The 23,177-nt window shown below is 37.6% G+C and overlaps 1 pseudogene; it reads right to left on the reverse strand.

Annotated features, from left to right (window-relative positions):
- Positions 1 to 5,352: 5,352 nt before the first annotated feature.
- The window catches only part of LOC132650977 (zinc finger protein 135-like), an 86,179-nt pseudogene continuing 68,354 nt past the window's right edge, over positions 5,353 to 23,177 (reverse strand).

Below are 23,177 nucleotides of genomic sequence, written 5' to 3' on the forward strand. Positions count from 1 at the left end.
TAAATTTCAAGGTGATTTTTTTTACATTACTGTTTATTATTATCATTTATTACAATTTATTCAAATTGTACTATGGCTGTGCCCCCTCCCTCATCTCCATCTGCTCACATCCTCCTTCCTTCTTCTGCGCCTAAACCCCTCCCCTAGCCCACTGATAGGCAAGATCCTACTCCCTTTCTATTTGACCCTAGCCTATCACGATGTTTTATACAAGTATCCCTCCTATTGTTTCACACATATTATTACAATTATCTAGCCATCTATCACACATCTATCATCTGTCTATCTATCATCTTTGTCATATATCTATTACACACACATACACACACATATTGTGAAAATCTGTTATGTCTTCCAAAGAAATATGGTTCAAAAATTGTTCAAAAACAATGTTTTAAATCAAAAGTAATCTAATCAAAAATGGGGACAGAGCTAAACATAGAATTTTCTGTAGAGGAATATCGCAGAGAAACACTTAAAAAATGCTCAATGCCCTTAGTTATCAGAGAAATGCAAATCAAAATGACCCTGAGATTTAACCTTACACCCATCCGAATAGCTAAGATCAAAAGCTCAAAAGACTATTCAGGCTTATGGTCACCCTCAGCTGCAGAACAAGATTAAGGGCAGCCAGAGTATATGAGACCCCACCTCAAGAAAGAAAAAGAAAGAGTGAACTAGTGTGCAGCGATGAACAGAGAAAGTAGCAGAAGATTTGATGGACTTGGCAGTAGGGTTAGCAGGAGCTGCAGCAGGTCGATGGGCACAGCAGCTTGGCAGGCACAGTGAGGGGACTTAGGCACAGGAGTAGTCTCCAGTTCAGGGAGAGCTCATGCTGTGTCCACCTGTCCATTTGTCTCTGTCTGTCATTCTGTTTTTAAGTAGATTTATTTTATTTATCTGTGTGCATGTGGGTATGCATGCCTGGCAAAGGCCAGCAGAGGGTAAAAGATACCCAAGAGGTAGAGGTCATTGTGAGCCACCTGATACATGTTCTGGGAGCGTAACCCAGTCCTCTGCAAGAGCAGCATGTGTCTTAACTACTGAGCCATCTCTTCAGTCCAGTTCTCTAGGTTTTGATGGGACAAGAATTTGGAAACATGAAGCCTAGGTTGGTCTGGAACTCATCCTCCCTCAGCTTCTTGTCCTCCAATTAAAAGTCTGCAACTTCATGCCTGCCAGTCTTTTTCTTGAATGGTTTCAGGTCCTTATTTTGTGTTCCAGGCCACAGACTGCAGATAACAGTGAACCTGACTTTAGCCCTGTGTCCCTGAGAGTGTACAGACAGAGTGTTTCCTCTGTTGTTAGCGAGGCTAGGGTAGACCTGCCACCCTGCTAGAGCTTTAAGAATTATGCTGGGAGTGAATTTTAAAACTTGTCCTTCATCAGGGTCTTTTCCCCTTAGCAAAAGGAAAAGTGAATAATTAATTACTGTTTTGTCTAGGGCTGATCCTGTGGATCCCAGGGTTCTGTAGATCTGATGTTGGAGCTCTGTGCCCCAGTACCCAAGCAGTAATCAACAGCAGGAGAGTGCAGCAGTCATGCATGCAGTAGGAGGCTAGAGCCTGGAGCATATGGGAACCCAGAAACTTTTCCTGAACAGGGTGTCCTGAGTTTGGAATTGATATTTCCCCCACTGTATGGTATCCTTCTGACAGGGTGACCCAGTCTGTCCTGTTTTGGGACACAGTTCAGTCTAGGATGTTGAGTAGAGCACACAGGAGCAGGTAAGTGTCTCTATGCTGCTGACTGGGCATCTGAAGGAACCCAAAAACTTTTCCTGAGAACTTTTTGGGGGAGTGTGGGGAAATTCCACTGGATGCCCTGAGGTTGGACTTGATGTTTCTTTCACCATGGGGATTCCTCCCAACAGGGAAACCTGGTCCCTGGTGCTTTGGTGCCCACAGTTCTGTGTGGGACAGTGATTTGGGTGTAAAAGTAGCTGTCTGGGCTGAGCAGCTTCTAGAGCCCAGACATTTTTCAGGGATTTTCTGGGTGACCTGAGGTAAGTCCTGATTGCTTCCTACTCCATGAGGTTTTATCTAGACTGGAAATCCCAATCTCTGCTGTTGTGAGGCCCACAGTACAGTCTAGGATGGTGACCAGAGCACACAGTCATGTGGCTCTGGGCTGGTAACCTATTGGATGCAGGGACCCAGAAACTCTTCCATGGTTTAGCTGGGTGACCGGAGAATGGACCCAATTACTTCCCACTCCTTGGGGTTTGTTCTTAACTTGGAAACACAATTGCTGTTGTTTTAGGGCCCAGAGTTTGGTCTGTTGCTTGCTGTGTAGTCACTGCTGTACTGCTCTGCAGATACTGTCCTCTTGGTACCACCATCTTTGATTCTCCTTTTTATTAAATATTTTTTAATTTTTTCTTTTCTTTTCTTTTATTTTATTAATTATAGTTTATTCACTTTGTATCCCAGCTCTTGCTCCTCCAGCATTCCCTCTCAATCTCACCCTCCTCCCTCTTGTTCTTCTATGTCTGTCCCCCAGTCCAATGATAGGGGAGGACTTCCTCCCCTTCCATCTGACTATAGTCAATCAGGTCTCATCAGGACTGGCTTCTTTGTCTTTTTTTGTGAACTGGCAGGACTGTTCTCTGCTCAGGTGGAGCTGATCCAAGAACTAGCCCGTGAGTTCATGTCAGAGATGGTCCCTAGTCCTATTATTGGGGTACCCTCTTGGATACAGAGCTGTCTTTGACTATTTCTGTGCAGAGGTTCTAATTTATCTCCATTCATGGTCCTTGTTTGGAGTATCAGTCTCAGAAAAGACCCCTGTGCCCAGACGTTTTGATTCTGTTGTTCTCCTTGTGTAGCTCCTATTTCCTCAAGATATTTCTATCTCCCCCTTCTGTCATAACATTCCCTGCACTCTGCAAAATGTTTGGCTCTGAATCTCAGCATATGTTTTGATACCCTGCTGCGTAGAGTCTTCCAGAGGACCTCTGATAGGCTCCTGTTATTTTCTCAGACAATTAGGAATAGTGCTACTTCAAGATGCAGCTATACCACTTCTAGGCATATATCCAAAAATGCTCAAGTATACAACTAGAATATTTGCTCAACCATGCTCATAGCAGCTTTACTTGTAATAGCCAGAAGCTGGAAACAACCCAGTTGTCCCTCAGTTGAGGACTGGATACAGAAATTGCGGTACATTTACACAATGGAATACTACTCAGCAATTAAAACAAAGAAATCATGAAATTTGCTGGCAAATGGTGGGATCTAGAAATGATCATCTTGAGTAAGGTATCTCAGAAGGAGAAAGACACACATGGTACATACTCACATATAAGTGGATATTAGACCTATAATATAGGATGATCGTACTAAAATCTGTAGACCTAGGGAAGATAATCAAGAAGGAAGACTGTGGTAAGATGCTTAATCTTTTCTTTCTTTCTTTCTTTCTTTCTTTCTTTCTTTATATATATATATATATATATATATATATATATATATAATTTTTTGAGCAAGTGCACTTACCAGACTGAACTCAAATTTTTGCTCTCTGGTTTTGTTTTTCTAATTCTTTTTTTCTTTTATTAATTATTTTTAATTTTTTCACAATTTATTCATTATCTATCCTGGCTGAAGGCCTCTCCCTCAACTCCTACTGGTCCCATCCTTCCTCTTCCTCTATCCTCTTCCCCTAGTCCACTCAAAAGGCGAGTTTCCCTCCTCTGCCATCCACCCATGTCTTATCACAATACTACTCAGCTATTAAAACAAGGAAATAATATTTCTGCTCTTATTATTTCTCCATAGGCCACTCTGCTCACATCAGAAGACTCCATACTCAAAAGCTTGCCTGAAATCTTACTGTGAAATTAACACTAAGTATAACTCATTTTACAGAGTTCCACTCACAAGACAATGTTTAATTGACCATCTCAAATCCAGAAACATGTGAAATATGAAATGCTATGAAGTCGGAAACTTTTGATCACAAGCATTTCAAAGAACTTGGTTCTCCTTCTGTCTAGAGGAACCACTTCAGGAAATAAGTTCAAATTTAATTCCAGAAAACAGAGGCTATATACCCCTTGGAAAATGATTGGGATGCTCCATGGATAGGTGTATATAATCGTTTAAAACTAGGTACTTCAAGAATGCTTGATTTGCATTCAATAGCACATTCCTATCGTATGAACAAGAGCACAGATCCTAATCATCCTATATTTAAATGGAGGAGAGAGTTAGCAGGGATCAGTGTCAAAAGCCATCTATCAAATTTGGCTAGTAGCATCTATGTCGAAAGACACTCCCCAGTTGAAGTCAGGCACAGAAAACACCCTTGCATGGTTACACAACTAGGCCAGCAGCAGGGTCATACATGGAAGAGAAAGCCTCCTCCTTCACATCTCAAAATTCAGTCTGGGTTGGAATGGTTTTCAGTAGAACCCCTGGAACAATATATATATGTATACACAAAGAAACTTCTACAGGCTACCACTGTTCTATTACTCTCAGAGAACTTCCTGGCTGGTGTTAGTTCACCATTCCCTACATATTCATCCACTGGACTGAACTTTTCTTGTCTAAAGTGAGGCAATTGAAAACAGTAAATGTTGAGAATCAGGTTTATCAATAAGTCTTCCCTAAACAACATTTTATAATACTTTTGCATGTGATTGATAATTACCATTCCATGTATTATTTTAAAAAAATAAGTTTATTTACTTTACATTCCAATCATAATTCCCCTCCCTTCTCTCCCCGATTACTACCCTCCATTCCTATTGTCTCTATTCCCTTTCCCCTTTCCCTTCACAAAAGGGAAGTCATTTCCATTGAGCTAGTTTTTCAGTTCTGTTGGATCTCAGTAGACCAAAGAACACAAAGGCCTTTCCATATTGCTTATAGTCAAAGAATTCCTCTCCAGTAAGGATACTTTTATGATGATGATGACTCTAGATTTGTGCAAGACTTCACCATTTTAACACATTCATAAGTTCTCTCCAGTATGAATCCTTTCATGATGATGAAGATTATACAAATATGGAATAGTTTCACCATGTTAAAAGCACTGTCCATTAGGATTTCTTTCATGAGGGTGAGGATGGTTCTGAAGTGCAAAAGTTTTTTCACATTGGTTACAGTCAGATAGCTTCTGTCCAGTATGTTTTCTTTTATGTATTAGGAGATGTTATGTGGAAAGGCTTTGCCACACAGTTAAGTCATATGGTTTCCCTCCAGAATGTGTTGTTGTCTTAGGAGATGACTGTTATATGCAAAGGTTTTATCACACTAATTATCCTCACCAGGCTTCTCTCCACTGTGCGTTTTTTCATGTTTCTGGAGACTGCTGTGCAAAGGCTTTATCATATTGGGTATATTCATAAGGTTTCTTTCCAGTATGTGTTCTTTTATGGCTTATGAGATTATTGTTGCGTGCAAAGGCTTTACCACACTCATTACATTCATAAGGTTTCTCTCCATTGTGTGTTCTTTTATGGCTTATGAGATGACTGTTTTGTGCAAAGGCTTTACAACACTGGTTACATTTTTAAGGTTTCTCTCCAGTGTGTGTTCTTTTATGGCTTAAGAGAGTACTGTTTTCTGCAAAGGCTTTGCCACACTGGTTACATTTGTAAGGCTTCTCTCCAGTGTGTGTTCTTTTATGCTGTATGAGAGTACTGTTATGTGCAAAGGCTTTACCACACTGATTACATTCATGAGGTTACTCTCCAGTGTGTGTTCTTTTATGACTTAAGAGATGACTGTTTCGTGCAAAGGCTTTACAACACTGGTTACATTCATAAGGTTTCTCTCCAGTGTGTGTTCTTTTATGGCTTAAGAGAGTACTGTTTTCTGCAAAGGGTTTACCACACTGGTTACATTCATAAGGTTTCTCTCCTGTGTGTGTTCTTTTATGGCTTATGAGATGACTGTTTTCTGCAAAGGGTTTACCACACTGGTTACATTCATAAGGTTTCTCTCCGGTGTGTGTTCTTTTATGGCTTAAGAGATGACTGTTTTCTGCAAAGGCTTTACCACACTGGTTACATTCATAAGGTTTCTCTCCAGTATGTGTTCTTTTTTGCCGTATGAGCTGACTGTTTTTTGCAAAGGCTTTACCACATTGATAATATTTGTAAGGCTTCTCTCCAGTGTGTGTTCTTTTATGGCTTATGAGAACAGTGGTATGGTGGAAGGATTTACCACATAGGGTGCGTTTAAAAGGTTTCTTTCCATTACGACTGCTTTCATGCCTGCAAAGATAATTGGCACATGTGAAATATTGACCACAGTCATTTTATTACACTAATAAATATATTTATCTATATGAATTAATTTTATAATTTTGTCTAGTGATAAAGAAGAACCAAATCTTAAACTTTTATTATCTTATTTACATTCATGGCATTCCCCTTCATTATGGGTATTTTTGAAGATCTCTGTGATAGTAAGATCATTTGTTATGTGGTTCACATTTATAGCATCATTTTTCTATAAGAGGTTTTCTCATGTATATGAAGAGTATTGTAAGAATTCAGCGTTTTACCAAAGCAATCCCATTCACAAATTTTTGTACGGTATGAATGACACTTCATTTACAAAGTGAGCCAGGACAAGCAGAAGAAGTTCCAAATTTCTAGTATGCATAGGTATTTTCAGCAGTATGATTTTGCTGTTGAATTCTCAGTGAAGTTACAAAACCAATTAACTGTTACCTTTTATCACATTCAGAAAATCTACTCAAAGTGGGGACTTCTACAAAATTAATTATTCTTGGAGAAACACAGGTACATTGCTGCTTTCAATATCTCTATGCTCATGTGTCTTATAAATATTGTGACATATGATATACCAATTTAAATTACAAGAATAATAAAAGATTCCCACATTGAATTAACACAGTTTTTTTTTGTTTGTTCATCATAGACATGTCATATAGGGATTAAGGTTTCTCCACAACTATATTCTTGACTCTAATAAGCTGCTCCTTTCACTAAACTTTACAATGTTACTGCATGAATATGAGTAACACTGGTTGTACTATGATATATTTGCTTATTAGAAGGTTTTGGACACATACTGATCACCTATTCAATGTGTATACCTCTTACAATAGCTGAGTAGATAGAATGAGACTAAACAGATTGGCAGTTCAACTCAGTAGCTGTAATGTCTATATGATTTAAATGGTATTTTCTGTTACAACATTATTTTATTTTCTTCTATTCTAGGGGAGTGCCTTGCAAACACAAATCAGATACCTGACATTGAAGTACGTGGAATTGTGAGATTTTAATGATCATCGGTACACTTAAAACAGTGCTCTTTTTACACTGTTGCTTTTCTTTAAATTCTCCAGGACACAGCCAGGTGTGCTGGTACATTCCTTTAATCCCAGCATTTGTGGAGGCAGAAGCAGGCAGATCTGTGTGATTTTGAGATCACATTGTTCTAACAAGGAAGTCTAAGTCAAGCCACAACTACACAGAAAAAAAAACTATTTCAAAAACAGAAAATAAAAAGCAGGAAACAAACAAACAAACAAAAAACAAACATCCAGGACACATTAAAATTTCTTAAGATTCATATCTATATCAGTGTGCACATAAAGTTACCTTTTATTACTTGTAGAACTTTGAAAATGTTCTTCAACGGTATGGTCTTCCCAATTGTATCCTAAAATAGAGTACCAGAAAATATATATTACTGGAAATATCATATTATTATTAAAGCAAAAGTTAAATCACTATCTTCTATGACCCTTAGAACCATGCCTGATTTATTCACCTCATTCCTCCTCATTCTCAATTGGAATCATAGAAAAGGATCAATAACAAAGTAAGACTTGTCTCCTTATTTTAAAACTGAAAGTAAATTTGCTGTCTTACCTATAGCAGTGAGGTTTTTACAGGTCTCTAGCATCACATCTTTGTAGAGTTGTTTCTGTGAAGGTTCCAGCAAAGCCCACTCTTCTTGGCTGAATTTCACATGCACATCATTGAAGGTCACTGAATTCTAAAATATGCCATGCATTTGTACAACAGAAAGAGTAGAAACAATATAAATTTATACTTCGTTGGCAATAGAATCATATAATTCTAGTGCTGCTTCCATTTATATTCTGACACAGAAGTGCCAGTGTTAGATAGTTGGGTGCTGTGCATCAGGTGAACGAGGGGAGAAGAAAAAGCTTAAAGGTTAAATTGTAAGGAAAACCAAAGGCATGCTTTGGAAACTTTTGTTAAAGGCGTTTCATTAGTTTGTAAGGCATGAATATGAATTAGACATTAGTTTGGTTCTTGAGTGATTTATGAATCATCTTTAGTTACTTGAGCAAGTAGGTCAGGATCCTGTCATAAGACAGGTGGAAGGAAAAAACACAGTCATCATATTTTATCTAGCAACAAATGAGATGTGGCTATCAGGTGACAGTGAACAGATGGGTGACGTCAGTCAAAAGACAACATGACACTGGATATCATGTTTTGACCATGGATCAGAGATTTGGCATACCAGTACATGAAAATGGGGGCTCATATATTTGTGGAAGGGAAATTGTACTACAGTGAATAGATGGATAAAAATAATGTGAGTGGCAAGCAACAATAATCATAGCTGATAACATCATATTTCTGAGTTCCCATACAAAAGAAAAGGCATAGAACACATGATTATTCTTTGATCATTGTTTTGTATATTTTCCTTTCTAAATCATGTATAGTCTATCGTTTAAAATAAAGATTAAAAATTTTTTATTAAAAAAATAAGTGTTAATATTATCACTAAGTCATTTTAGAAGAAAACGAAATAACAAAGTTTAACTGTGTCATCTCCGAATAGGATAGAGTTTTGGAATAGTCATGGCAATTAATGTGGACAAAGACAAACAGAGAGAAGAGAGCAAAATAGAAAGAGAGAGACAGAGACTCACAGAGAGAAATTAACAGATGAACAGTACTAAGTACACATCAGAGAAATTTATGAACAGTTACTAACTACAAAAAAAAATGATGGACAAGCCGGGTATATTCTGTCATGCCTTTAATTCCATCACTCAGGAGGCAGACACAGGTATATCTTATTGAATTTGATCTATACAAAGTGTTCTAGGACAGCCAGACCTATATAGTAAGAAAGAGTCTCCCCTATAAGTCAATAAAACAAACACAAAAGATGGAAAGGTGTTTACTGAAGCTTCTACAAGGAATTATACATTCACTGCAGTTGTGTATTCATTTTCCAGAAATATACAATGCCCTAGCTTAAACTGTAACTTTAATAAGATCTTACTAAAAGGAATGCATGTTTAAAAATAGCTAAAAATAGAAAGATGAAAATATTAGCAATGTAAATGATGATCATAAATAAACAACATAAGGCAGGAGAGATGGCTCAGCAGTGAGGAGCTCTTGCTGCTCTTGCAAGTAATTGGTCTCAATTGTCAGTGTTTAACTGGGACCCACTACTATCAATTGCTATAAGTTCATGAGTTCTCAACACATCTTTGGACTACTGTGATAATCAGGCACACAAGAGGTTCATATTCATGCATGCAATCAAAATACTCATATTCAGTAAAAATTAAAAACAGATCCCAGATTGCAGAGCTGATTGCATACTGTGACTAATCAGCAGGGTAGCAGAGACTGCACAGTGACAAATAGTTGGAACTGTTGGCCCCCAAACACCATTGACTGTTTTTACCAGGTGATAAGAAACCCAATGATGAGAAAAAAAAATTGGGTTCAACCTCAGAGCACCCAGCTAATCCCTGGAAAATTTCCTGGGCTGTTGTGGCAGGAGTAAGGTTTTCAAGCAAATAGACCCAAGAAGCATGTTCTGATCACCTTCTCCAGCTGAACTGTGCACTGCAGGGCACCAGAGACTGGGATCCCCAGTCTTGAGAAAACCCCACAGGGAAGGAAGCAAGTGGGTCTGATCTCAGGTCACCCAGTCTATCCCTGGAAAAGGTCCTGTAGACTTGCGGGTGTACAGCAGTCAGCCCTGAGTGGGGCTCCAGCTGCCAGCTCTGTGCACCTGACTCTCTGTCACAGACAGAACTGTGTGCCCCAGGGCACTAGAGGCTGGGTTTCTCCGTTGGAAGAAAACCCCACAAAGAGGGAAAGAGCAGGTCCCAGCTTAGAGCACTCAGATGACCCCCACCACTACGATCACCACACACAGGAAAGTTCTCAGGAAAAGTTCTCAGGTTCCTGCCAGTCACCAGCTTGGAGCAACAACTCACAAGCGAGTGCCTATGCACTCTACATGCCCCCCCGAACAGTATAGACTGGGTCTTCCTGTAGGGAGAAAACCCAAAGTTGGGGGAAAATATCTGGCCCTACCTCAGGGCCAGAAACTTTTATAGCTCCAGAAAAGTTTCTGGTTATCCACAGGCTCCAGACTCTAGCCTCCTGCTGTACACATGAGAGTGGTGCTTGCCTGCCACTTATTACCACTTGGGTACTGGGGCACAGAGCTCCAAACTCAGACCTACGGAAGCCTGGGTTCCCCAAGATCAACCCCCAGATACAGCTCCAAAGGACAATCAGTTTTCCCTAACTAAACTGACCAAACCACAAGGCACCCAGGTTACAGCAGCAGCTCACTAAATTTACAGCAAGAAACCCAGCAGCAGGGCAGCTGTCTCCAGGATTTCTCTGGATGAGAGGATAGTCCCCTTTACTAACAAAGGCCACAATTACTATTCAGGTCTGCATGCCTGTGGTGAGCTGTGGCAATTCCTGAAAATCACCTGCCATTCAGTGACCATACCCAAAAAGCTGAGGAGGTCTCCTTTGGGAAAAATCATCTTCCTGCCAAGGAGATTTGACCCACAACAGGATTCCAGGAAGTAACAGAAACTAACACCCAACACCTAAGGTAGCCAAATGGGTAGAGGCCAGTATAAAGGCTCAACCAACAAAATATAGAGCAATATGGCATCTCCAGAACCCAGTTATCCAGGAGCAAGCAGCCCTGGATACCCCAGTATAAATGAAATTCAAGAAGATGACCTTACATCTGTGCTTATGAACAGGAAAATAGAGGAAACAAATACACTGCGTAAAGATCTAGAGGAAGATAAAGTCAAACAGATTATTTCCATCTGCAAAGAAATGGAAGAAGATAAAGTCAAACAGATTATGGACATCCAAAAAGAAACACAGGAAGTTGCAGCCAAACAATTGTGTCCTTTAGAGAGGAAATATTTAAATTGCTGAAAGAAGTTAAAGAAACAGATGATTGTTCAAACAAACAGCTGAAAGAATTGAAGGAGAATACAGTCTTCAAGGTGAAGGAAATCAATAAAAAGGCTCAAGATATGATGATAGAATTGGAAAAATTAAAGAAAACACAAATGGAGGAAATTGTGGAGAGAAAGAAGTTAGGAAAGAAAACAGGAACTACAGAGGTAAACATAACCAATATACTCTGAGAGATGGAAGAAAGAATCTCAGGTGTGAAAGACACAATGGAAAAAATCAATCTATCCATCAGAGAAAATGTTAAATCTAAAAAAAATTTGACAGAGACCATCCAAGAAATCCAAGACAACATGAAAAGACAAAACCTAAGAAAAATAAAAATAGAGGAAAAAGAAGATTCCCTCCTCCAAGACCCAGAAAATATTTTCAGCAAAATTATAGAAGAAAATTTCCCCAACTTAAAAAAGAGGCCTGTAAGAATACAAGAGACCTACAGAACACCCAATAAATTAGACCATAAAAGAAAATCCTCCCACCACATAATAAACAATAAGTATACAGAACAAAGAAAAACTACTAAAAGCTTCAAGGGAAAAAGGCCTAGTAACACATAATAGCAAACTTATCAGAATCACACCTGACTTCTCAACAGAGACTATGAAAGCCAGAAGTGTCTGACCAGTTATCATGCAGACCCTAAGAGAACACAGATGTCTGCCCAGGCTACTATACCCAGCAAAAGTCTCAGTCATCATAATGGAGCAAACAAGATATTTAATAACAAAAACAAATTTAAACAATACCTACCCACAAATCCAGAGGTACAGAAGCTCCTAGAAAGAAAACTATAACCCAGGAAAGCTAACTACATTCAGGAAAAGACAGGGAATAAATAATGTCATTACAGGAAAACTAAAAGTAACCAAGCACACAAATACAGTATCACAACCAATATCAAAATAAAAGGAACTAACAGCCACTGCAGGTTAATTTCCCTCAACATCAAATCACTTAACTCTCCAATAAAGACACAGACTATCAGAATGGATACGTAAACAAGACCCAACAATCTGTTGGATACAAGAAACACATCTAAGTCACAAAGGTAGACATTACATAAGAGTAAAGAGCTGGAAGGGTCCAAGAAAATGGACCTAAGAAACAAGCAGGAGTAGCCATTCTAATATCAAATAAAATATATTTTCAACCAAAATTAATCAAAAGATATGAGGAAGGTAATTTCATACTCACCAAAGGAAAATTCTGCCAAGAAGAAATCACAGTTCTGAACATCTATGCCTCAAATACAAAGATACCCACGATTGTAAAAGAAACATTAATAAAACCTAAACCACACACAGATCCCCATACATTACTAGTGGGAGGCTTCAACACCCCACTCTCAACAAAGTATAGGTCAACAAAACAGAAATTAACAAATATATATATCTCTAACAGAGGTCATGAATCAAATGGACCTAACAGACATCTACAGAACCTTACACCCAAACACAAAAGAATTTACTTCTCAGCACCTCATGGAACCTTCTCCAAAATAGACCATATCGTTGGTCACAAAGTGAGCCTCAGCAGATACAAGAAGAATGAAATAATTCCTTGTATCCTATCTAATTACCATGGATTAAGCTGGACCTCAACAACAACAGAAATAGTAAAAAGCCTACACACACATGGAAACTGAACAACTCACTACTAAACGACAGCTAGGTAAGGGAAGAAATAAAGAAAGAAATTAAAGTCTTTCTAGAATTCAATGAAAATGAAGACACAACATACACAAACATATGGGACATGATGAAAACAGTACTAAGAGGAAAGTTCATAGCACGAAGTGTCTTCAAGAAGAAATTTGTAACATCTCATATAATCAACTTAATGGCTCACCTAAAAGCCCTAGAAAAAAAGAAGCAGACACAGCAAAAAGGAATAGACACCTGGAAATAATCAAATAATCTCAGGAGTGAAATCAGTAAATTAGAAACAAATAAAACATTTCAAAGAATCAATATAACCAAGAGCTGGTTGTTTGAGGAAATCAAGAAGATAGACAAACCCTTAGCCAAACTAATGAAAAGGCAGAGAGACACTATCCAAATTAACAAAATCAGAAATGAAAACAGGGACAAAACAAAAGACACTGAGGAAATCCAAACAATTGTTAGGACTTACTTCAAAAGTCTTTATGCCACACAATTTGAAAATCTAAATGAAATGGACAATTTTCTTGGTTGATTCAACTTACCAAGGCTGAATCAAGACCAGGTAAATCAATAAAATATTTCTGTATCCACTAAGGAAATAGAAACATTCATCAAAAGTTTCCAATCCACAAAAAGCTCAGGGCCAGATGGTTTCAGTGAAGAATTTTACCAGACCTTCAAATAAGAGGTAACTCCAGCTCTCTTCAATATATTCCACAAAATAGAAACAAAAGGAACACTACCAAACTCATTCACTGAAGCCACAGTCACCTTGTAACCTAAACCTCACAAAGACACAACCATGAAAGATAATTTCAGGCCAATCTTCCTTATAAACATTGATGTAAAAATACTCAACAAAATACTTTGAAAACCCAATACAAGAACACATCAAATATATCATCCACTATGACCATATAGGCTTCATGCCAGGTATGCCGGGGTGGTTCAATATACAAAAATCCATCAATGTAATCTACCATATTAAAAAATTGAAAGAAAAAAACACATGATAATCTCTTTAGATGTTGAAAAAGCATTTGAAAAAATCCAGCATCCATTCATGTTTAAAGTCTTGGAGAGATCATGGATACAAGGCACATACCTAAACATAGTAAAGGCAATATACAGCAAGCCTATAGCCAATATCAAGCTAAATGGAGAGAAACTTAAATCAATCCCACTGAAATCAGAGACAAGACAAGGCTGCCCACTCTCTCCATATCTCTTTAACATAGTTCTGGAAGTCCTTGCTAGAGCAATAAGACAGTTGAAGGAGATCAAGGGGATACAAATTGGAAAGGAAGAAGTCAAATTATCACTATTTGGAGATGATATGATAGTATACCCGAGTAACTCCAAAAATTCTAGCAGAGAACTCCTACAGGTGATAAACACCTTTGGCAAAGGGCCTGGATACAAAATTAACTTAAAAAAATCAGTAGCCCTCTTACAAAAGACAAAAGAGCTGAGAAAGAATTTAGGGAACCAACACCCTTCACAATAGCCCCAAAGGACATAAAGTATCTTGGTGTGACCATAACCAAGCAAGTCAAAGACTTGTATGAAAAAAAATTCAAGTCTCTGAAGAAAGAATTAGAAGATTTCAGAAGATGGAACTATCTTCCATGTTCATAGTTTGGCAGGATTAACATAGTAAAATTGGACATCTTAACAAAAGCAATCAACAGATTCAATGCAATTTCCATCAAAATACCAACAGAATACTTTGCAGACCTTGATAGAAGATTCCTCAACTTCATATGGGATGCAATGAAAGCAGTACTTAGAGGAGTTTTAACAGCACTAAAGGCCTTCGTAAGCTATTGGAGACATCCCATACAAGCAACTTAATGGCACACCTAAAAGCCCTAGGAAAAAAGAAGCAGGCACACCCAGCAGGAGTAGACCACTAGGAAAAACCAAACTCAGGACTGAAATCAATAAATTAGAAACAAAGATAATAATTCAAAGAATCGAAGAAACCAAGAGGTAGTTCTTTGAGAAAATCAAAAACACAGACAAACTCTTAGCCAAACTAAGTAAATGACAGAAAGATACTATCCAAATCCACAAAGTCTGAAAGAAAGATCTAACAGACACTGAGAAAATTCAAAGAACCATTAACTCTTATGTCAAAAACCTATATGACACAAAATTTGAAAATCTACAATTCTCTTTAGATTCCACTTACCAAAGTTGAATCAATTCAGGTAAAGATATTAAATAGTCTTATAGTGCTTAAGACAATAGAGGCAGCCACCAAAATACTCCCAACCAAAAAATTCCAAGGGCCAGATCATTTCAGAGCAGAATTCTACAAGACCTTCAAAGAAGAGCTAATACTGATATTCTCCAATTTATTCCATAAAATAGAAATGTATGCAACATGAACAAATTCCTTTTGTAAGACCACAGTCAACTTGATGAATCCTCAAAGCTCCCCAAAAAGAAAGAGAATTTCAGACCAATCTCTTTTATGAACAATGATGTAAAAATACTCAATAAAATACTCGCAAATCAAATCCAAGAACATATCAAAGATATCATCCACCATAACCAAGTAATCTTCATCTGAGGCATGCAGGGGTGGTTAAGTATATGGAATCCATCAATGTAATCCACCATATAAAGAAATTAAAAAAAAAACAACAACAACACAGGACCAGTTTCTTAGATGCTGAAAAAGCATTTGACAACATACAACAGTTATTCTTGTTTACAGTCCTGGAGAGACCAGGGACAAAGGCACATATCTAAAAATAGTAAAGACAGTATACAAAAATCCTATAGCTAACATCAAACTAAATGAAAAGAAGGTTAAATCAATTCTACACACTCTCTCCAAATCTCTTCAATATAGTACTCAAAGTCCTATCTAGGGCAATAAGACAACTAACAGAGATCAAGGGGACACAAATTGATAAGGAAGAAGTCAAATATCACTATTCACAGATGATATGACAGTATACAAAAATGACCCCAAAAATTCTACTGTAGGAAATGCCTACAGTTGAAAAACACTTCAGCAAAGTAGCTGGATATAAAGTTAACTAAAAAACAAAAATCAGTAGCACTCTTGTATACAAAAGACAAATGGACTGAGAAAGAATTAGGAAAATAACACAGTTTACAATAGCCAGGAAAAAAAAAAAACAATATAATGTATCTTGATGTTATCCTCACAAGCCAGTGAAAAACCTATATGAAAAAAAAAAAAAAAAACCTTCAAGTCTCTGAAGAAAGAAATTGAAAAAGATACCAGAAGATAGAAATATTTCTCATGCTCATGGATCAGTAGGATCAACATAGCAAAAATTGCCATGGTGCCAAAAACAATATACAGATTCAATGATATTCCCATCAAAATATCAAAACAATTCCTTAAGGAACTCGAGAAAAACAATTCTCAGTTTTATTATGGAAAAATAAAAAATCCAGAATAGCTAAAACAATCTTGTACAATAGCAGATCTTCAGTAGGTATCACCATTCTTCATCTCAAGCTCTACTATAAATCAATAGTAATAAAAACTGCACAGTACTGGAATAAAGACAGAATGGTGGATCAATGGAATTGAAGTGAAGATCCATAAGTAAACCCACACATCTATGGACACTTGATTTTTATCAAAGAATCCAAAACCATGCAATGGAAAAAGGACAGCATCTTCAACAAATGGTGCTGGTCTAACTGGAAGTCCACATGTGGAAAAATAAAAGTAGATCCGTATTTATCACCCTGCAGTAAACTAAAGTTCAAGTTGATCAAAGACTTTCAACATAAAACCAGATATGCAAAATCTGTTAGAAGAAAAAGTGGGAAAGAGCCTTGATGTCATTGGCATAGAGGATAACTTCCTATACAGAATACCAAGATCACTGGCTCTAAAATCAACAATTAATAAATAGGATCTCATGAAATGAAAAGATTCTATGAAGCAAAGAACTTTGTCAATAGAACAAAATGACAACCTACAGCCTGAGAAAGACATTCTCCAACCCTACAAACAACAGAGAGCTCTCTAAAGAGCTCTATAAATAACAAACAAAATATATAAAGAGCGCTATAAATTAAACTCCAACAAACCAAATAATGCACTTTCAAACTGGGGTACAGAACTAAACAGAAAATTCTCTACAGAGGAATATCAAATGGTGGAAAACACTTAAATAAATGCTCAATATCCATAGTCATCATGGAAATGCAAATCAAAACTACACTGACATTCCATCTTAAACTCATCATGTCTAAGAAAAAAACCTGAAATGACAGCATGTGCTAGTTAGAATGTGAAGAAAGAGGAACACTCCTGGTGGGAGTGCAACTTATACAACCACTTTAGGAATCAATCTGATACTTTCTCAGACAATTGGAAATAGTATTACTTCAAGACCCCGCTATACCATTCCTGGGCATATAACAAAAAGATGCTCCACCATTTAACAAAGACATTTGTTCAACTATGTTCATAGCATCTATATTCATAATAGCCAGAATTGTGAAACAACTTACATGTCTCTCAACTGAACAATGGTGACAGAAATTGTGGTATATTTACATAATGCTCATGTATTTAAAATAGGAAACCATGAAATTTTCAGGCAAGTGGATAGAACTACAAATGATCATCCTAAGTGAGGTAACCCTGAAGCAGAAAGACATGCATGGTATATAATCTTTTGTAAGTGGATAATAGCCAGAATACAGGATAAATGTACTACAATCCACAGACCTAAAGGAGCTAAATAAAAAGGAGGACCCTATGAAGGATGCTCAATTCTCATTCAAAAGGGCAAATAGAATCGACACCAGAAGTGACTAAAGAGAGGGAACAGAGTGAGAGCTTAACATACATATCCTCTGAAAGTCTCTACCCAGCAGGGGATCAAAGCAGATGCTAAGACTCACAGCCAAACTTTGAGCAGAGCACAGGGGGGTCATAGGAAAGTCTTGGGGGATAGAAAGACCCATAGCTGACAGGACCTCCATAAGAAGACCAACAAGGACAACAAATCTGGGGCCATTGGGACTTGCAGAGATTGATGGACCCACCAAAGACCATTCATGAAGAGGAACCAGACCTCTGCTCAGATGTAGCTGATAGGCAGCTCAGTCTCCATGTTCAATCCATAGTAAGGGGAGAAGGTGCTGGCTTTGACATGGACTCTGTTGTCTGCTATTTGATCATTTCCCCTTGGTGGAGGGGGCATTGCTACGCCACAGAGGAAGAGGATGCAGGAAGTCCTAGTGAGACTTGATAGGCTGGGTTCAGATGGTAGGAGAGGAGGGTTCCCTGTATCTGAGATATAGGAAGTGGGATAAGGAGGAAAGAAGAATGGATGGTGAGACAAGGAAGAGTCAAGGGAGAAGATTACAATTGGAATGTTAAGTGGAGAAATTATTTTTTAATTTAATTAATTTATTTATTACAATGTTTTCACTTTGTATCCTTGCCATAGCCCCCTCCATCATCTCCTCCCAGTCCCACCCACCCTCCTTCTTCTGCCCCTATGCCCTTTCTCTAGTCGCCCAATTGGGGAGGAATTCCTTCCCTTCTAGCTTATCAGGTCTCATCAAGGATGGCTGCATTATCTTCCACTGTGGCCTTGCAAGGCTGCACCACCCAGGAGGAGGTGATCAAAGACTCAAGTTCATGTCAGAGAATAAATAAAAAAAAAAACAAATTTAAATTAAAAATAAATTAAATGTGAATAAAACAAACAAATAAAATTAAAAAAATACAACAGGTAAGAAGAGTGTCACACACCTACTATTCAATGACTCGGAAAGCTCAGATCGTGCTAGTGTCATGAGTAAATGGCATCCTAAGAATTTAAATATACTCCCTGTCAAATTTCAAATGGAAGATGTTGATGAAGATCAACACAATAACCTATGCTTACATACAAAACAAAAGAAAATAAATACCTAAAACTCTATATTCCATGCTCAGCAGCCAATGATGGTGATGCTGATGCCAGGCATGTTGGCCTAGATTTAAGCCCAACACTTGACTGAAGTTAGAGCTGTAAGTTCAAAACTAGCCTGGTCTACATACAAACTTTCAGGAAACATCCAGGAACTCTGGGATATTATGACAACACAAAACATGCTGATAATCAGATTAGAAGAAGAAGGATGAGATCAAAGGTCCAGAAGATATTTTCAACAAAATCATACAAGAAAAATTTCTTAACCTAAAGAAGAAGATGTCTATGAAGGCACAAGAAGTATACAAAACACCAAAGAGACTGGAGCAGAAAAGAAAGTCCTCTTAGCACAGAATAATCAAAATACAAAACATGCAGAACAAAGAAAGAATATGAAAAGGTGCAACTGAAAACAAAAAAAAAATAAACCAAACTAACCAACAAATCAGACAAACCAAAAAAAAAAAAAAAAAAAACAAGCAAAAAACAAAAAGGCAAATCTATTGGAATTAATCCTGTATTCTCAGTAAAAATGCTAGAAGTTGAACAGCTTAGACAGAGTGCTTCTGACTCTAAAACCTACAGAAGCCGAGACAAATTATTAACCATGCCCAGAAAGTTTCAATCAGCAAATGAAGAAAATAAGATGTTTCATGATAAGGTCAAATTTAAACAATATGTATCTATAAATATAGCCCAACACAGGGTGCTAAAACCACCACCACCACCACCAAAATACCAGGATTTACAATCACTGTTTTTTGATATCTCTTAATACCATTGACCCAAATTCACCAATAAAAAGACACAGGCTCACAAAAATGGATGATAAAACAAAATCCACTCTTCTTCTAAATACATCAAACACAGCTTCACATCAAGATAGACATTATCTCAAGGAAAATATATTCCAAATAAATGAATTAGAGTATCAAGCTTGTAAAGCGATTTTAATATCTAACAAAACAGACTTCAAAAACAACTAATCAAAAGATGGCAAAGGACATGACATATATTAAAAAAAAAACCTCCAGCAATATAACGTTTCAATACTTAACATCTGTGCCCCAAATATAAGAGCAACCAAGTTATAAAAGAAACCCTTCTGCAGCTTGCATCACATCTTGGCCCTCATAAACTGATAGGGGAAGACTTCAATATATCACTCTCACCAATGGACAGGTCCTCCTGACCAAACTGAACAGAGAAATGGCCCAGATAACTAACATCAAAAAACTAAATATACCCAAATGATGTTTACAGAACATCCACCCAAGCACAAAAGATTGTTCCCTCTTCTCAGCAACACATATATTGTTCTCCAAAATTGATGATATACTTGAACAGTGGAAGTCTCAAAAGATTTAAGAAACTTGCAATAACCTCCTGCATCCTATCAGACCACAAAGGTTTAAAACATCACATCACCAATAACAAAATCAATAGACAGCTTACAAACTCATAGGAATTGAACAACACTCCATTGAATAAAAAATGGATCCAAACTGAAATAAAGAAAGAAATTAAAGACTTTCTAGAAGTCAATGAAATGAACACACAACATATCAAAAGTCATAGTACATAATGGAATTGTTGACCAGAAGACAGTTCATACCACTAAGTACATTTAGAAAAAATAATCAGAAAGATCTCTTAGTAGCAACTTAACAGCACACCTAAATACTCTAGAAAAAAAAAAGAAGTAAACAAAACTAAAAGGAGTAGACAGTGAGAAATTACTGAACTGTGTCTTCACTGGTAAAACTGAATGTTTCCACAGGAAAAGAAAGGTGGATTCAATAAAAATTGATAATGATTAGATTTGAATAGTAGAGATCTCCTGAATAAGCAGTGGTAACTGTTCATCAGACAGTGTGGTCATTCAGTCCAAACTAACTTAATAAAGACTAGTGTTTTCTTCTTAAATGAAAAAGGATACTTTTGTTGTTTCATATTAAAAACAGTTAAGAGGTTTAAAATGTTTGAAGTAAATTCAAAGGTATAAACTTGTTTGAGTTGGTATAATTTGGAGTGAATATAACATATTTGAGCAGCGTGGTGATAAACCATGCATTTAATCCTAGCAGAGACAAGCAATTCTCTATTAATTAGTCGTTTTCTAAATTCAGGAGTTACAATGACAGGGTGTTGGTGGTTCATAGCCTTAATCCCAGCGTTTGGGAGGCACGTGCCTTTTACATAACACCTGGGAGGCAGAGGTAGGCACATAGGATTTACAGTGATTTTATTTAAAAGCTGCTTGTAATAGGCAGGCAGAAAATCAAAGTGAATGCCCTTTATTATCTAGAAATAAATACACTTTAAGGTATATTTGCAAACTTTCAAAGATTTTTTAAACTTTAATTGAGATATTATGCTTTTTCTATTTCAAAAAAAGAAACATTTTGCCCTATAAAAGATATAACATGCCTGAAAAGGTACGACCCTCACCCCTGAATTAGGGATGGGGCAGGGTTTTGATTTAATCTTTTCAGGAGAATAAAATCATCCAACTAAAGTATATGGAGATCTCTGGACACATGAACCTTCTGAAGAAAATGACAGATCACAAAAAAAATGTCAAAAGAGAAGGAGTAAACTGGCCAACTGATATCACTCACCTTCAGGTTGTCTCTTCTGCCTTCTACAGACATAAGTGCAAATTGTCTTTATGTGATTGCTAAAGAACAATCCAAAATCTTTATCTCATATCAGAAAAGCCACCTGGTAAGAAACAGAGGAAAACAGAAAAATAAGGGATGATTCTATTGTCACAGATCTCATAATCTTCTGGCATGATGTGACTTCTGTACTTACCACAAACTTCAATAATCAAGAATGTGTACAGTGTTTGTGAAAGAATGTGGGGGTGAGAGAAAAAGCCAAAAAATAAGACTAAAATATAGCCAAGTTTACATGAAAAGATGTAAGTAAACGCTAACATGAAAAATTTGCACTGGACCAGAGATACCTTTGATTTTATAATTAATACAAATTAAATAAACACGTATTTCACAACTGCTACAAGCAAACACAAAGTGACACCTAAACTGTTATATTTCTGACCCTCCATCTACTAATAACCTCCTTTCCAGAGAGCCCTTTTGCTCTGGAAGTGGAAAATGGAGTTGATCATAAAGATAAGCTATGGCTTGCAGTCCCTCATATCCCCTTGTGGGTTCAGGCACAGCCCAGCCCTTGTGGACACTCACACACAAAAAAACGTTGGAGAATAATTTAGTATCTGTTTCCTGCTGCATGAATTATGTCACAAGATGTGTAATCTGCCCTATCCACTTATTTAAAACCAGGCACACCTGAGAAAATTCTGCATCGCGGAAATTCCTTTTGTACCCTGGAATTGAATTTCCCTAAACCATGCCATTGTGACTGGTGGAAGTTGAAAGGTTAAAAAAACATAATCAAGTATTGCTGAAAGATGACGACCACCACCTCTTTTCTTCCAGTTTCAAGACGATTTGTTACACAAAGGTGTATGTGGAATACAACATTCATCATTTCTAGAAATGAGACTTTCAGTTTTCCAACCAATGCCTGATATTATAAGCACCACAAATTTCTACTGCCCAGGCCACAAAATCCTCACTTCTCTGGACAATCAATTCTCAGGAAGGGTCAGAGGCCATGGGTCTCTGACAAGATCACCCCATGGAGACAAACAGAACCACAGCCTGAACCACAGTCTGAACCACAGTCCATCTCGGCCAAAGCAGATCAGACTGTGATAGCTCAGCAGCCTGCTATTCATGGCCTGGAGACAATGGCCCCACACTCAACATGACATCACCTCTGGTCTCACTCACAGCTCTTTAGAGCTACATCAGAGGAAAATCCCAGAACAAACCCATAAACTACCTCCCACTATTGCTCCTGAATGCTAGGCCTACCCAGAGTCCCTCATTAGCTTGAACAATACAGCTGAGTCTCAGGACAATAGTAGCTCCTCTACCAGTGGATCAAAGATCAAATGATGCTGATAGCAGATGCATTCTAGCTTTGCCCTAAACCCTATGGGCACACAGAACCCTAGCGTTGTTATAAAAGAATGAAAATCCCAATTATTCTATTTTAAAACCTTCTAGCGCAGAGAAGCAGAGAAAGCACCCATCGTACTCACCTCAACTCCAAGAGTAAAAAGCCCCAAAAGCTCACCAGCTCAGGGGGGATAGGCCAAAGGAACCCAAGGCCAAAGGCTTTCTAGCTCAAAGCTCAAACAGCCCAAAATCTACCATGCTAAAACTTCTTCCACTTTTACACTCTGTCTTAAATACCTTTCAGCTGAAAGTTCCACTTACTCTTTAATCCCTGTCAGCTGGC

This window comes from Meriones unguiculatus (assembly GCF_030254825.1).
Source record: "Meriones unguiculatus strain TT.TT164.6M chromosome 13 unlocalized genomic scaffold, Bangor_MerUng_6.1 Chr13_unordered_Scaffold_37, whole genome shotgun sequence".
Lineage (NCBI taxonomy): Eukaryota > Metazoa > Chordata > Mammalia > Rodentia > Muridae > Meriones > Meriones unguiculatus.